Genomic DNA, 14849 nt, shown 5'->3' on the forward strand with positions numbered 1-14849 from the left:
TGTTCTTTGGTTTGTTTTTTACCCATTTTTTAAGGACGTTTATATTTTATTTATTTATTGTTTTTATTTACGACTTTCAGGACATTGACACGTGATGGTCACGCGAGAAAGACTGAAATCAACACGTTTTGAGAGAGGATTGGCGGAGATACCTTTGAGTGGAGTCGTGATGAAGGGAAACACATGCTCTCAGCTCTCAACGGTCAACAACAACAAACGTGTTTTTTTGGTTCCAACTTGCAATTTTGCAACTATGCTTAGTCGTTACGTTGTGGTAACTTTTTCAATCAGTTTTGACCGCGTCAGGTGTAGTTAATGTCCCAAAACTAACCGTAAAATGACGTGGCAGGACTTGGGTCAAAGTTTTCAGCTGCAAAAGTCAAACAAGGACGATAGCCTGACAATGCTGACGTGGAGGGTCAATTGTGTGCGGTTCTATCTTGGCAACAATGCCAGTAAGCTGCTAATTGGGGCAATAAGCAAATGATCAAATATTAACCCATAAACAAAAACAAAACCCATCAAAATCTGGTGGCTTCGCAATTTCTCGGGCAGATTTCAACTTTGAAAGATCATGTGCATAGCGGTGTTCACGTGGTAAACCCACCCGCCTCACCCTGCCCTTTCCTTCTATTTCTCAACAGAGACGAGTTTCTCAGCAGGTAAATTTATCTTTTTTCAATGCCTTCTTTGTTTTACTTCGTTTTTATTATTTTTCATCTGATGGAGTCCTAAGAAATTGTGGGTCTTTTTTGTTTTTTGGAATTTTGGATGTTTTAAGGCAGACAGAGCCATTAGGATGGTGGGTGGGTGGGGAGATTCTAGGAGGAAGAGATGTGCAGGTTGGTGGGTCATGGTTGGCTTCTTCCAGGGATTGAAGGTTGGCTTTTATAACCAATACTGGGGAACTTCAATCTATTCCTCAAGCTAAGACCAGAGGACACTTCCCTGTTCGTTTCTTGCAGGTAAAACTATTTTTTCTTATTGATTCGATATCCTCACGTTTCTTTTCATATTTCCATGATTGATGTTTAAGAACCCTTTTTTTGTGCATGTATTTGATCAATTCGAGCCCTTTTCTGCATTTGGTTGTGACCTGAGTTTCTTTTGCCTTTTGTCTTTGCCGGTCCATGATATTGAACAATCAGCAATTATTGAATTTTTGTTGGGACAATTGTAGATTGACAGCCTCCCAAAATTGATCGTTTGTAACTTTTGGAAAGGTAATTACTTTTTGGGTCATTGTTTATCCAGGCTCCGATTCTTAAAACTAGTATATAGTTGTTTCTTCGTAGGTGATATGAAGGAGTGATCTTCATTTTACTACGTGTCAAATCTCAATTCGCATGATAAAGCTTCATTTAAGAAACAACTAACGCGGATACCACAAATGTAAGTTAATGAAGAAAACAGACAGTTATTGACTTATTGTGGATTAATTTGTCTTTGGACAGTAGTAGGCAACTCTGGGGGGATTAATCCTTCACATTGCTCTCTTTTCGTCTACATTTATTACCTTTATTTTCCACTAATTTCCCTTTACGAGGATCGTATAACCACAAATCAGTACGAGTTACTCCATGATTGAAAAGGACGAGTGTAGAGGGGTTCTTTGTTGAGGTGAGGAAGCATTGCAAACAAGAAAAATAGGATGTGTTAGGAGACAATTGAAAGGAAGATTAGAGCAAACTCTAGAGTACTAAGTGCAACGATAGGTGGTGGTAGGTGGTGAAGCAAAACTAAGGAAGAAAATAAGGCTAAGAAAAGGATTTAGGAAGAGAAAATTACAAAGAAAATTGAGTAAATTTGTCAAGGTCTCCAAAAGTCCCTTAAATGAATTATGATAACTCCTATTTATAGGTTTCAAGAATAGGAGTTACATATCTTGAGTGTTGAATAGTAATAATAGTGAAATTAATAGTTATAAAAGGTGTTAATGTATTGGTTAATGAGAGTTTAATTAGCTTTTGGTGATAGGCATAGTGAACATAGAAGTTCATTATCCCTTCTGAAAGAAAGGGAGAAGCACTCACACTTCAAAGAAAGGTTAAAAAGAGACCTCTTAACTATCTTCATATCTAATTCACTAAGCCAAACTCTTCGGAACATCCTAATAGTAAATTAATCCAAGAATCCTGCCATATTGTGGCTTTATTTTCACTTTTTCATTTGATGAAGTGTTTTTTAAATAGTTGTTTCATCAACAACTATTCTATGAATGAATTGTTTCATGAATAGCTGTTTCTTAAAATAATTGTATGGAAACAACCTTATCACTTATTCTGACTTATCATCAATTTTAACAAGTTTTAAAAAATTGTAAAAAATAAAATATTAGCAATCAAAATCAAATATTTAGGTTTTGCCCCTGCATGAGAACTCTTAGTATAAGTTCTCATGCACTAGTACAATTAAAGAGTAAAAGTAAAATATAAGATATATTTGTCCTCATAACTTTAAAGATGAATGATATAAATTTCATGAAAAGAAGAAAATAAAATTATATATTTTTTGTGATTGCATATATGTGGATTCATTGCCCCTTGCATGGAAATTGTTTGATACAAATAAAAAAAAATTTCATGTATAGAATAAGCAAATTTTAATATTATAAATGAAAAAATTACTTGTGAGACATGTAATGTATGAAAGTGTAAGCCATAACGTTAGTGTTTCTCTAAAAAAAATAAAAGAATTGTCAAATGAAATAAGTAATGGGATTGTTTTCCTAAAAAATAAGAGAACAAGTAATAGGAGTATTTTTCTAAAAAAAAAAAAGAATAAATAATGAGAGTGTTTTCTAAAAATACAAGAAAACAAGTTACGTGAGTATTTTCCTAAAAAATAGGAGAACAAGTAATTAGAGTGTTTCCCTAAAAAATAGGAGAACAAGCAAGTAATAGAAATTTAAAAAAAAGAAGAAGTATAAGTCATGAAAATACTTCTCTAAAAATAAAAGAACAAATATTATAAAATAAATCAAGTATTGTTGATTTTAATGATTTAAATATATGACATGATTAATAATATTAGCATTTTATTGTATTTGTAATACCTCCACTTATGAGATAGGTAAGGTATATGGCAATAACACTAATATAATTATGTCAGCAGTTAAATAGAACTCTCGATTCATATTAGGGAGATAATTTCTTAATTCAATACAAAAGAGATGTTTAATCCAAATAAAAGCGATGGAGTTGTGGCCAAAAAGCATCAAGAGAAATTATTTATATCATAGTATTTAAAGAATTGTGGCCAAAAAATAAACGATAAAGCCGCGGCCAATAATTGTATTCTTAATTCATGAGAGAGATAATTCTCACCTTGGTATCAAGGAAGTTCACTTGATAGCAAGTATAAGCGACAAAGCTAGGTCAATAATTGTATTCTCAATTTATAAGAGAGATAATTCTTAACTTGATATCGAGGGAGTTCACTTGATAGCAAGTATAAATAATAAAGTTGCAACCAACGAACAAGCGATAAAGTTGTGGCCAAAAAATAATTCTCAATTTGTAGATAATTCTCAACTTGATATTGAGGAGATTTATTTGATAGCAAGTATCAATGATAGAATAGCGATCAAGAATGAGCAATAAAGCTATGGTCAAGGAGTGATTCTTAATTTCATACTAAGGAGGTGAATTCTCAACCTACAAAGAAGGAGATCAAACTACACTATGTATTAAAGAAATAATTTTTTCTCAACCTAATACCAAGGAGATTAATTTGATTTCAAAACGTGAATTGCTAAATTGAGGCCAATAAAAGTGGATTCAACACAGGGGCCATATCAACTTATATCTCAATTTGATTTTGACGATTAATCTCATGTACAATTAAAGAAAACTCTCAATAAAGTTTAAGGTAATAACTTTTTTCTTAAAGTTATAAGAAGGCAAACATTTTCATCGCTTTTGCAATTTTGGTAAAAAAGCATGCATTATAATGGACATTTGTTGGAATAATAAATGCTTTTCATTTTCTCATGTTAAGCTTTTTTTTTATTGAAATTTTTAAACGTGTATAAACAAAATAATAATACTAAAGAAATGCTTGAATAGTTGAAAATAGTAAAAGCTAAAGGCTAAATATTTGTAATTGATTAAACTTCTAAAATGAAAGAATAAATGTTCCAATCAAATTATTGCTCCACCACTGAGAATCTTGTGGCATTAAGATTTTTCACATCTAGTAGAGTAGCTCATGTCATGTCTTTGGTGAAGTTTTACTCAATGCAATCACTCCTCCCCATGGAGTTATCAAAATGTAGAGAGGTTTTTTGTTAAGGTGAGGAACCGTTGCAAACAAGTAGAGCAGGATATGCAGGGAAACAGCGTAGAGGAAGATTGGAGCAGATCCTGAAGCATGTTTGCTGCGGCAGGTGGTGAAGCAAGGTTGAGTAAGCAAAAGAATAAGGCTGAAAAAAATATTTAGGAAGAGAGAATTACAGATAAATTTGATTAAATTTGCCAAAGTCTCCAAAAGTCTTCCAAATGAATTATGGAAACTTCTATTTATAGGTTTCAAGAATAGAAGTTATATATCTTGAGTGTTAAATAGTAATAATAGTGAAATTGATGGTTATAAAAGGTATTAATATATTAAATATGAATAATGGTGAATAATGGAGGAATTGACAGTTACTGTATTGGTTAATGAGAGTTTAATTAGCTTTTGGTGATAGGCATGCTGAATATAGAAATTCATTATCTGTTCTGAAAGAAAGAGAGAAGCACTCATATTTTAGAAAAGAGTTAAGAGAAGCCCTCCTAACTATCTCCATTTCTGATCCACCAAGCCATTCTCCAAAACATTCCAATAGCGGAATTAACTCAAGAACCCTGTCATATTTCAAGAATATTTGCCCTTCTTCATTCAGTGAAGTAATATTCAGTGAAGCATTTTTTACGAAACAACTCTTAGTGAAGTAACTTTTGGTGAAAGAGTTTTTGGTAAAAGTGTTGATGTTGTTCCTTGAGGAAGTTGTTCTAAGAACAGCTGTTCTATAAAGGTGTTGTTCTATGAAGAAGTTATTTCTTGAATAGTTGTTCTATGTTCTATGAAAGAGTTGTTCTATGAATAGCTATTCTGTAAAATAACCTTAACTGAAACAATCTTATTACTTATTTTGACTTATTCTCAACTTTAATAATTTTAAAGAAATTTAAAAGAATAAAATATTAGTAACCGAAATCAAGAATTTACGACGAGTAATCTTATTTCCTGTTTTCTTTAATTGCCAAAGAAAATTTTAGATAGGTTCTTTTCTTGGGAAGTGCTGCTGGGTAATGAAAGCAACTTAAAAATTGGAATTCGTTAAATAAAAATGCTTTAATGGCCTTGTGTTTAATCTCATTTTTGCCATATGACGGGTTATCAACAACATTTTTAGGAGTAACCTGGAGCCAGTTCCTATCCTACTTCCCCTAATGCTGTTCGAATTTTGATAATGACATATTACATTAGCGTGATTATAATTTGCTAATCTGAGACATCTTTATGTTCTAGTTTTGTTGGGTGCATGACCTGAACCAACAATATCTGAAGTCTAACCATTCTGCTTACTGCTTGTCATTACTAGTTGGATCTTGATATTTGAGTGAGTACATTCTATAGTATTTTTCAATTGGACCTATTCTTTTTGGTGGTGATGAATTCTAAGAATTCCTCAGTTCATTGTGGGTTTTCATACTTTCAGAGTAAGAAGAAACCCATTGAAGTTGCAGAAGAATTGGAGGCAGATCAGTATCATGGGTTCAACCTGATCTTGGTTGATCTTTGTTCAAAATCAATGCTTCATGTGACAAACAAACCGAAGGAAATTGGAAACTTTGTCACTGTGGTTTCACCTGGGATTCATATGCTATCAAACGCAAGCCCAGATTCACCTTGGCTCAAGGTAAAAAGGTATGTATACTTTTTCAAGCACATAACTGGATCTGTTAAAAGTTTTTAGTTTTCGTTTGTTGCCTGCCAATAGGCCTAATACTTGATCTGGTGTTGATGTTGTATAATAACTACATCCCAATTGCACATGTAGTGGATATGCTTGAAGTCTAATAAAATGTAAGATCTTGTCATTTCTTGTTTGCAAAGTGGCCACATGTTCAGCTAACAATATATCCATTCATCCTATATTCTTTCTAGCTTGTTGACATGGTTAAAGTTTTCAGAAGTTAGTGATTTTTCCTGCATATTCTCGATTATCTTGCCATTGTTGGCCAAAGAAGTTAGCTATTGACTTTATATCAATGCTGCTTAGTTTGTTTGTTGTAAAGGTAGTTCTGCTGGATATTCAGTTGCATGTTCTATAGGTCTCTTTCTTGGCTATCAGCGATCTTGATATTGCTCATTCTACTTTGTCTTTGCAGGCTCCAACGATTGGATCATAATTTCAAGGTCATGGCTAGATACGGTAAAAGAAGAACTTCCCCTTGCATATCTATGACATCAGGTTGGTTCGGGATAGACTTTTTCTTGTTTCAACTTTGAATTTACATTTGATTTTACCTGACATTAAAATATTATTTTTTGATACATGATTCAATTTGATCTGTATATGTATAAATTAACCTAATTCAAAATTAATTTAATAATTCTAATTTAGTATAATATTTATAAAATATTTTTTAATATAAATTATACATTAATTACACATAAATATAATATTTTTTAAGTTAATATCTTAAATTAAAATATTAAATAATAATTTTATTAATATAATACATATATAAATATAAAATTAAATAATAAATATATATATATTTATATTTATATATAAAGTCAGAATAGTATTGCTTAAAACTTGATAACCCAATTTTAAAAAAACTCTACTTGTCTATGATGGGACTTCGATTTCAAAACAAAAAAAATTTTGATTTATCGAATTGGGATAGATTAAAACTAATTGGATATTGTTTATTGTCTAATATGATGCGAGCATGCTACCTCGCGTACATCCTTTTATGTTTGAATATCATTTAAGTGCCATATGCATAGATGTACCTCGTCCCCAGGTAATCTAATATGCTCCTTCCTCAAATAAGAAAGTTTAAAACCGAAGTCAGTCTGTGCAGGGGCGTTTTGGCTACAGAAACCAGTCAGCGTTGTCTGTGAAATCAAATGGGGAGGTCTGCTTTTATGAAAGATATTTGGACAAGCATCTCTGGAAATTTACTGAGAGAACATACTCTCGTAAATCATAAATACAGTAGTCCCACCATGCAGACCAAGTTTCAACTCGTTTACTGACACCAACAATAACATACTTCTCTTACAAGAGAAAGTCGTCCCTACATTACAGAACTAAATGGCCATTTTTCCCATTATGATGAAACAACAGATTGCATAAGCTCGCTCGAGCTTATAACAATGTTGAAAACCTGTCCTGCTCACGAAGCACAGGTGACATAGGAGCAACCGGTACCACATTTACAGAACAGCTTTCCGCTCCCAGTGAATTCAGTCTCGTTGCTTGTGCATGGATTGCAGCGACGATGCTCCCTGGAGAAGCATCTCTAGTGGTATGTCCCGCTCGTAGTCTCGCTGGCTGTGCACCTGTTTGATTATTCCCAAACATAGTATCATTATATTCATTAAGGCAATAACTCTTAGAATTGGACTGAAACCTGTACTCTGTAGGGGTAAGATTATAAACCATAACTTAAGGAGGTGGTCGATTTAAATCCACACAGACAGCCAAGTAGGCCATGGATTGTATCAGTACCACTATAGCAAATGGGAGAGGAATCAAAGAGGGGGCATCTCCTGGGGCACGACAGTTTGGCAGCCATTAAGAATCCCAACTGTCTATGCATGGCTTGTCATAGCCAAATATCTATCAATATGCTGCACACATGCGGCGCTCACGAATGGTACGTCAGAGCAAAATTTATACTATCACTGTCCGCCAGCAAAGACATTTGCATGTTTAAATTGCCCCCAAAGTCTCAATTGTGATGCGGATCAATACAGGCTAAAAGAGAGGAAACCAGGAGAAAAGAAAAAAAAAGAAAGAGTAGGGACTAATGAACCTGCCGCAAGCCATGCCACCGGGCATTGGGAAGGACAGCCACACGACGACCCCTCTAACTTCAGCCCTGTTATCCGCCATTTTTCAGTCTTGTTATATGAATTGTGAAGCTGAGTGTGAACCACCCTGTATTGCCTTGGTATTTTGAAAATCTCAACAATAAAACTGAAAAACACGCCAAAAAATTTCACTGAAAATTTTCTCCAAATAACAGTAGAGCCAATGGAATGGGAACAGGCTCGGGGCAGGGACTTGATACAGATGATGACACATATACTAAATAAATTTATTTAACCTGTTCTATTTCTCCCTTCTGGTTTTGCTAAAGCACTTTTCATCGTTGAAGCACCTTAAAGTTTGGTTTAGAACTTGACAATTCAATTCGAGTTAATTGTATTGAGAATAAGACGTTTCGAGTTCACTTGGGATTGATCCATATTGGAAAAGTTCGGGGTTTTCCTCTTATAATTTTTTTTAAAAATTTTTTTGATAAAAGGATTCTTATAATTATAGTTCTTAATGATATTAGAATAATGAGATTAAGGTTTAATTGAAGCGTTACTGTTCCTAACATATTATTTACAAATAATATCATGGTTTTGTCATATTGTTGTAAAGAGATTAAACTACTTTTGTTGCCTTAAGTTGCCAACATTTCTTTTAATGTTCCATTCATATTATTTGGGGATCAATCAGCTGACATTTTGACCAAGCCTGTTCTTAGACACAAGCTCTTGATATCAGATTTTATTAGCACAGAGCTTAAGAATAAATAGAAATAGTTAGTTGGCTACTTATAATACTCAATCTCATAAATATAATCTTAATTAATACTTCTCTATCTCAGGTAAATACGATTTTAATTTCATATTTGTTAGCCATTTTTTTTCAATTTTGATCTAAATTATTAAATATTTGATTAAATTAAATTTTAATTATATTTAAAAATTACCTTTTTCATATTTAAAATATATATTTTGCTAAGTTTCATTAATAGTAATAATTTTAAAAAAATTAATTTAACCAAATAAACTTGAACTCCAACACTAAAAACAAAAGAAATAGAATACTTATTCATCAAAGACAAAGGATAGCACCACTCATCACATGACACTTGACATTGTCAGCACATTTTTTCTCTTCGATTCCCTTAATACTCATATTCATTACTGTTACAGTGACCGTATGACCATAAAACAACATGAATAAAGCAAGGCAGAGCTGCAGCTTGAGCCTGATCCATAGAAAGATCGATCAAGATTAATCAAGAGGCACAAGCAGTGCAAGTACAACCATCCCCACACTTGCAAAAGCCCTTGCCAATGCCAATCCCACCGACAGCATTGGCGCATGAGCATGGGTTGCAGCTACAGTGTTCGCCACGCGAACGCCTGTGACCATCCACTTTCGATGTCTCCTGTGATGCACACCAATACTTTGAATTGGTTATACTTATATATTTTTTGATTGAATCTTCCAAAAATATCCTTACAAATCTATCCAAGAAACAAATGCTTGTATACACTTACGTTACATTTCTGGGTTTTAACTTGGCAGGATATTCCCGAGTTTTAACAAAAGCGATGCAGTAAAATCTGTTGTTGAATTATTAATTCTGATTAATTCTGATAATCAGGAGGGAGTTAGGTCAAATCCTGACGTATCAAGTACAAAACAAAGTTTTAACAGAGTAGGATGAAGATTATTGGGCTGAGACAAGGAACAAAACACAAATTATAATCAAGTCATACGTCGATCAAATCGAAGTGTGGACAGACACTTTTTGTTTTTGTTTGGTTAGTACTTATTAAATAGGTGTAAGGTGTTTTTTCCCTTGATTTTTTTTCTGTATGGAGCATTCAGATTATCACTAAAGTTATATCATGCAGCAGAGATTTAACATGGTGAAAGAGGAGAATTCTAGAGGCAAAACAGAAAGTTAGACAGTACTATGCCACATTTTTCGGCAGAGACAGTATGGATGATATTTCTTTGGGTCCTTATTATGTATGCTGTAGGAAGGGATCCAATGAGATGAATAAATCCCAAGAGTAGGTCCCTGAAATATGTTACCACAGAACCCGGACAGTATGGACCATAACAACAATGCATGATCTTTTTCTATGGTCATGCGTCCCAAGGCAAAATATGTCACCAAGCCCCCTAGAACGACTTAAAAACTGGAAAAAAAATACAGAGAAAAAGAAGATCAGTACTGAGTGACCTGCAAGCCTCAGCACCCGGACATGGAGAGGGGCAGCCACATCTCTCATCACAAGCGACAATACTTCTCTTGGCCTTCATTACATTCACTTTTCTCTTCGAATCCTTCAAATCCATTCCGACAAGCTACTTAATAATGGACTATCCTCTATAATTACTATGTTCAAAAACCAGGAGGAGTACTAAAATTTCATCATCTTTTGGTACATGAATTCAAAAGTATATATGAAACGAAAGCAAGTAATTCGTTCACCTTTATAAATGCTGCCTCTTTGCATTATCTTATTTGCATGAAAAACAGATGGTACCAGCCGCTACAGAGGGGCTAACGCATGGGCATGTACGTGGCACGAAGAACCCTCTCGGCTAACACGTATGCCCAAAAGGCAGAAAGCACGCGCTTACCGGTGCCACATCAGAACAAAAGCCATTCCTGAAAATAAGAATGGATTCGGTCAATTTCTTGTACGAATTTATTTCACTCCATTCTCAAAATCTCATCTTTAAAATATATGCAAACTTTCAACTTGAACATTCAAATAAAAAAAATGTTATAATATTCATGTTATATTTTATATGAATTTAATATTATAATTTTCCCAACGCATCATCTTATCATATTTAAATTATCATATAAAATAGACCAATAATTGCTCTAACTGCCACTATTGCTTGACATCTGTAAGGCGAAGATTCTCTGATATTCTTCGACCTCTCCAGTCTCCAATCATAATCAGAAAGTCAGTGAAAATAGCAGCAAATTATTTTAATAGAAAAAAAAGTTAAGGTTGAAAACAAAAGGAAATGAAAGAAACAATTTTGGAAGTATATATAATATTATGAAGACATAAGCAGTAGATGGAATGATATATCACTGGAGTCCTGGCTATGTCTTGTTGACAGATCACTATTAATAATGCAGTAACAGTTGTGCCCTCCAAAATAGGTAGAGCCCCAGAAAGAAAGGGAGAGGTCGTGATGAAGACAAGAAATTTCAGTTCAACTTCCAGTTTTATATCTATGGCAACAGCCAAGGCTTTGATGTCCCATTAAGAAATTTGTCCTATCTGTTTTTCATTTTCCATTTAATCGAGCTTTATTTCCGCTGTGATTATTGATGATGCTCGTTTGAGTGCTCGTTAAACTCATCTAACTAATTTCTCCAGTCTGCACTCATCTCTGCCATGCTGAGACTTATAATGTGCAGGGCCCCCCAATGATTATTGCCTTAATAATTTGTTTTTCCATGATACGTTATTCACAGGCTTGGTCTAATATCTCCCGGCTTCAGACGATTTCAGAAAGAGTTTTTTTCTTTCATAAGATTAGTACAATTAAGATTTTATCCCCTAAATACTTTTAATAAAGGGCTCCTTCCTTGTCTCAAGAGGGCTCTAGGAATGAAAAAAAAATTTTTTTAATTTTATTTAAGATAATAATATTAAATTTTGATCGGATCAATTTTTTTAGTTCAAAATTTGAATGAAATTTAAATATTAAACATATATTATATTTAGATTAAATTTTAGATTGAGAAATAAAAATTAAAAAAATCAAATTGAATTGAATTATATATTTTTATTTATTTTTATATATTTTTTAAATTTTCATAAAATAAAAATAATTATTTTATATTTAAATTTATTTAAATATATTAAAAATTGTATTAAAATAACATATAAAAATTAAAAATTAAAAACCAATTAATCGAATCAATTTGATAATTTTTATTTAAATTAAAATCATATTTTAAAATTTTATCCAAACTCCCATCGTGTAGTGGTTGACTTAGGTGGGTTTGGATAGAACCCATTTTTGTGGGATTATCCACTTTTTTGTGCAATTGCATCATTAGCAAGTTGTTCAGATAACAAGTTGTTTGGATAACCATTTTGCACCGCACTGTATCTCTAGTTAATGACTAGACCCGTGATCCAATGAAAAATCACAAGTTTCAAACGCAGTTTTTTACCAATTATACCCTCCGTTGTTTTTTTTTTTTTTATTCAACACCTGTTATTTTTTCATTTTTTAATTTAAATTTTTTATTTACAAGTTTTCAAATAATTTTTTCTTTTTTTAAGATTAAATAATTAATTCTTAATTATTTATTAATTAAATTATTACTTGACATAAAAATATTTACTATTTTGTAAATTATTTATTAATTTTTAAATATTAAATAATTTATAATTTTTATTATTTACCTTTTTAATCTAATATCTTTAAAATTATTTTCTTACAATATAATGCATCTTATTGTCATCATTAATTTTAACTTACTTTTATAGTCACCTTCTTTATTATTTTTAATCTTATTAAAATCAATCTCATTATCCATTTAAATTAACTCTAAATTTTTTAAAGATCCGATCAATAAAATGACTCAGCATGATGCAAATAGGATTGAGCAATTGATCGATTCAATTAATTCAATTTAAAAAATCTAAAAATCAATTTAATCGATTTAATTAAAAATAAAATTGAATCGATTTAATCTTATCGGTTTCAATCGATTTTTTTGGTATAATCGACTTTGATTTTTTTTTTTGTATTTAATTTTTAATTAATTAATTTTGTGTAAATTATAAATGTAAAAGATAAAAAAATATTAAAATTATATTAATAAAAACATAATATATTTTAATAATATTTAATCAGATTTTTTAATCGATTCAATTCAAAAATTTTAAAACTAAAGATCAACTACCTAAACCTATTTAATCGATATCTAAACCAATTTAATATGTATAACAGAAAAAATCAAAACCAATTTAATTTATAAACTGATTTTTAATCAATTTTTTTAGTCAAAACCAATTTCTTCACAACCTTAAATGCAAGGGGAGTTCCTCCCACCACTACGTATCCTAAGAAAACATCACGGAATAGAGCTGTAGCTAAATATTGGTGTGAAAGCAACATTAGGAAGAAAAGAAGAATCTTATACTTTAATATCAGGTTATTAATGTAGCGGCATCTAGAGATTGCTCTTTTGACTAATCACTTTCGGTTGCTTAATTGGGTGAAGGAAAATCTTGCTCTGCCTTCCTAACCAATTCTGTTATTTTGCCCTTTCTGAGAATGGAAAAAAATTCCAGTGAAAAGGTGGCCATCACGGGTATTTTCTTGCTAAGTAATCACAATCAATTTCCTTTAAAATGACTGCAGGAACAGAATAGTTCAATTGGAGTAGCTTAACCCAAATGATTAAAGATCATGTCTGCCATTTTTTTTTACTAATATTGAAGCATAACTCAACTTTTGAGTGGGAGAGAACTTGGTGCCAAAATCTTTCCCTGGCAAGCAATTGTCTATTTGTTTCCTTCATTACAGTGTGCATATGGGCTCCCCGTGGTTCCCCAACTCAACCGACTGGGACAGTGTTGTTTGGTGGAGTTCCACCCTGTGGCAATAGGCCACTGTGAGATAGATTTGGTAACAATCAGAGGCCTCATGTTTTGGATAGTTTCTCCTTTTCCTTTATTAATCAACTGTTTTTTCCTCTTATTTACCTTCTGAAAGTATCTGCATTGTAATTGTGTACATAAGATAAAAGTATAATTGAACTGTTTTTATCTCCCCGGTGTTATTTTAAAGAACCAGGACTAGAATTCAATGGACCTGCTTGTTGATAGAATTTGCTAGTGAAACCCAAGATTTCTATGCTTAATGAAATACATTCATGGGTTTTTTTAATCTTTTTGGTTAACGAAGAATTTGGGACATATCGGCGTTACCCTTATAAGTGTTAACGCATATAGCTTTTAAATTATATTGAAATATTTAATATAATATTTAAATTTTAAAAATTTTTAATATGATATTTAAATTATTAATTTGCTAGTGAAACCCAAGATTTCTATGCTTAATGAAATACATTCATAGGTTTTTTTAATCTTTTTGGTTGATGAAGAATTGGGACATATCGGCATTACTCTTATAAGTGTTAATGCATATAGCCTTTAAATTACATTGAAATATTTAATATGATATTTAAATTTTAAACATTTTTAATATGATATTTAAATTATGAATTTGATAATTAATATGATATTCATTTTTAATATAATTAGTTTCAAATAATGATTCGTGACAGATAAATAATATTTTAAATATTATATTAATTAATAGATTTATAATTTAAATATTATATTAAAAAATTTTAAATTAAAAAATATTATATTAAATATTTTAATATAAAAATTATTCATAATATTAACTCTAAAACTATCAATAGTAATTGAGTTCGAGCCATTGAAGAAAATAACTTATTAACTTTGAGTGTGTAAGTTTAAGTTTTTAGTTTAAATCAATCTCTTTTTCACCAATTTAAACTCAGTAGCAACTAAAACAAAAAGATTTTTTCTTTCCCTTTAATTGATTCCAACCACTATTTCAATCACCATTAATTAGTAGTATGAATTTTGGAGTTTTCAAAATTCAACTTGAATCTCAAACAACAGAGCGGATACCAAACTCTGTCTCACTATAGTATCAACATAGAATAGAATTTAACCTCTCTCTCTCTCTCTCTCTCTCTCTCTCTCTCTCTCTCTCTCTCTCTCTCTCTCTCTCTCTCTATATA

The 14849-nt window shown here is 31.7% G+C and overlaps 1 pseudogene across 1 annotated transcript; it reads left to right on the forward strand.

Moving 5' to 3' along the window:
- The first annotated feature begins 92 nt into the window (after window positions 1-92).
- LOC111309141 (uncharacterized) lies at window positions 93-9388 on the forward strand (annotated as a pseudogene). The gene is made up of 6 exons (XR_016330466.1): window positions 93-274; window positions 350-662; window positions 782-965; window positions 5705-5913; window positions 6378-6460; window positions 9217-9388. The product of XR_016330466.1 is annotated as an uncharacterized LOC111309141 (transcript).
- The last annotated feature ends 5461 nt before the right edge of the window (window positions 9389-14849 follow it).

This window comes from Durio zibethinus, chromosome 2 (genome assembly GCF_047325235.1).
Source record: "Durio zibethinus cultivar Kanyao isolate XHJ-2024 chromosome 2, ASM4732523v1, whole genome shotgun sequence".
NCBI classification, from domain to species: domain Eukaryota; kingdom Viridiplantae; phylum Streptophyta; class Magnoliopsida; order Malvales; family Malvaceae; genus Durio; species Durio zibethinus.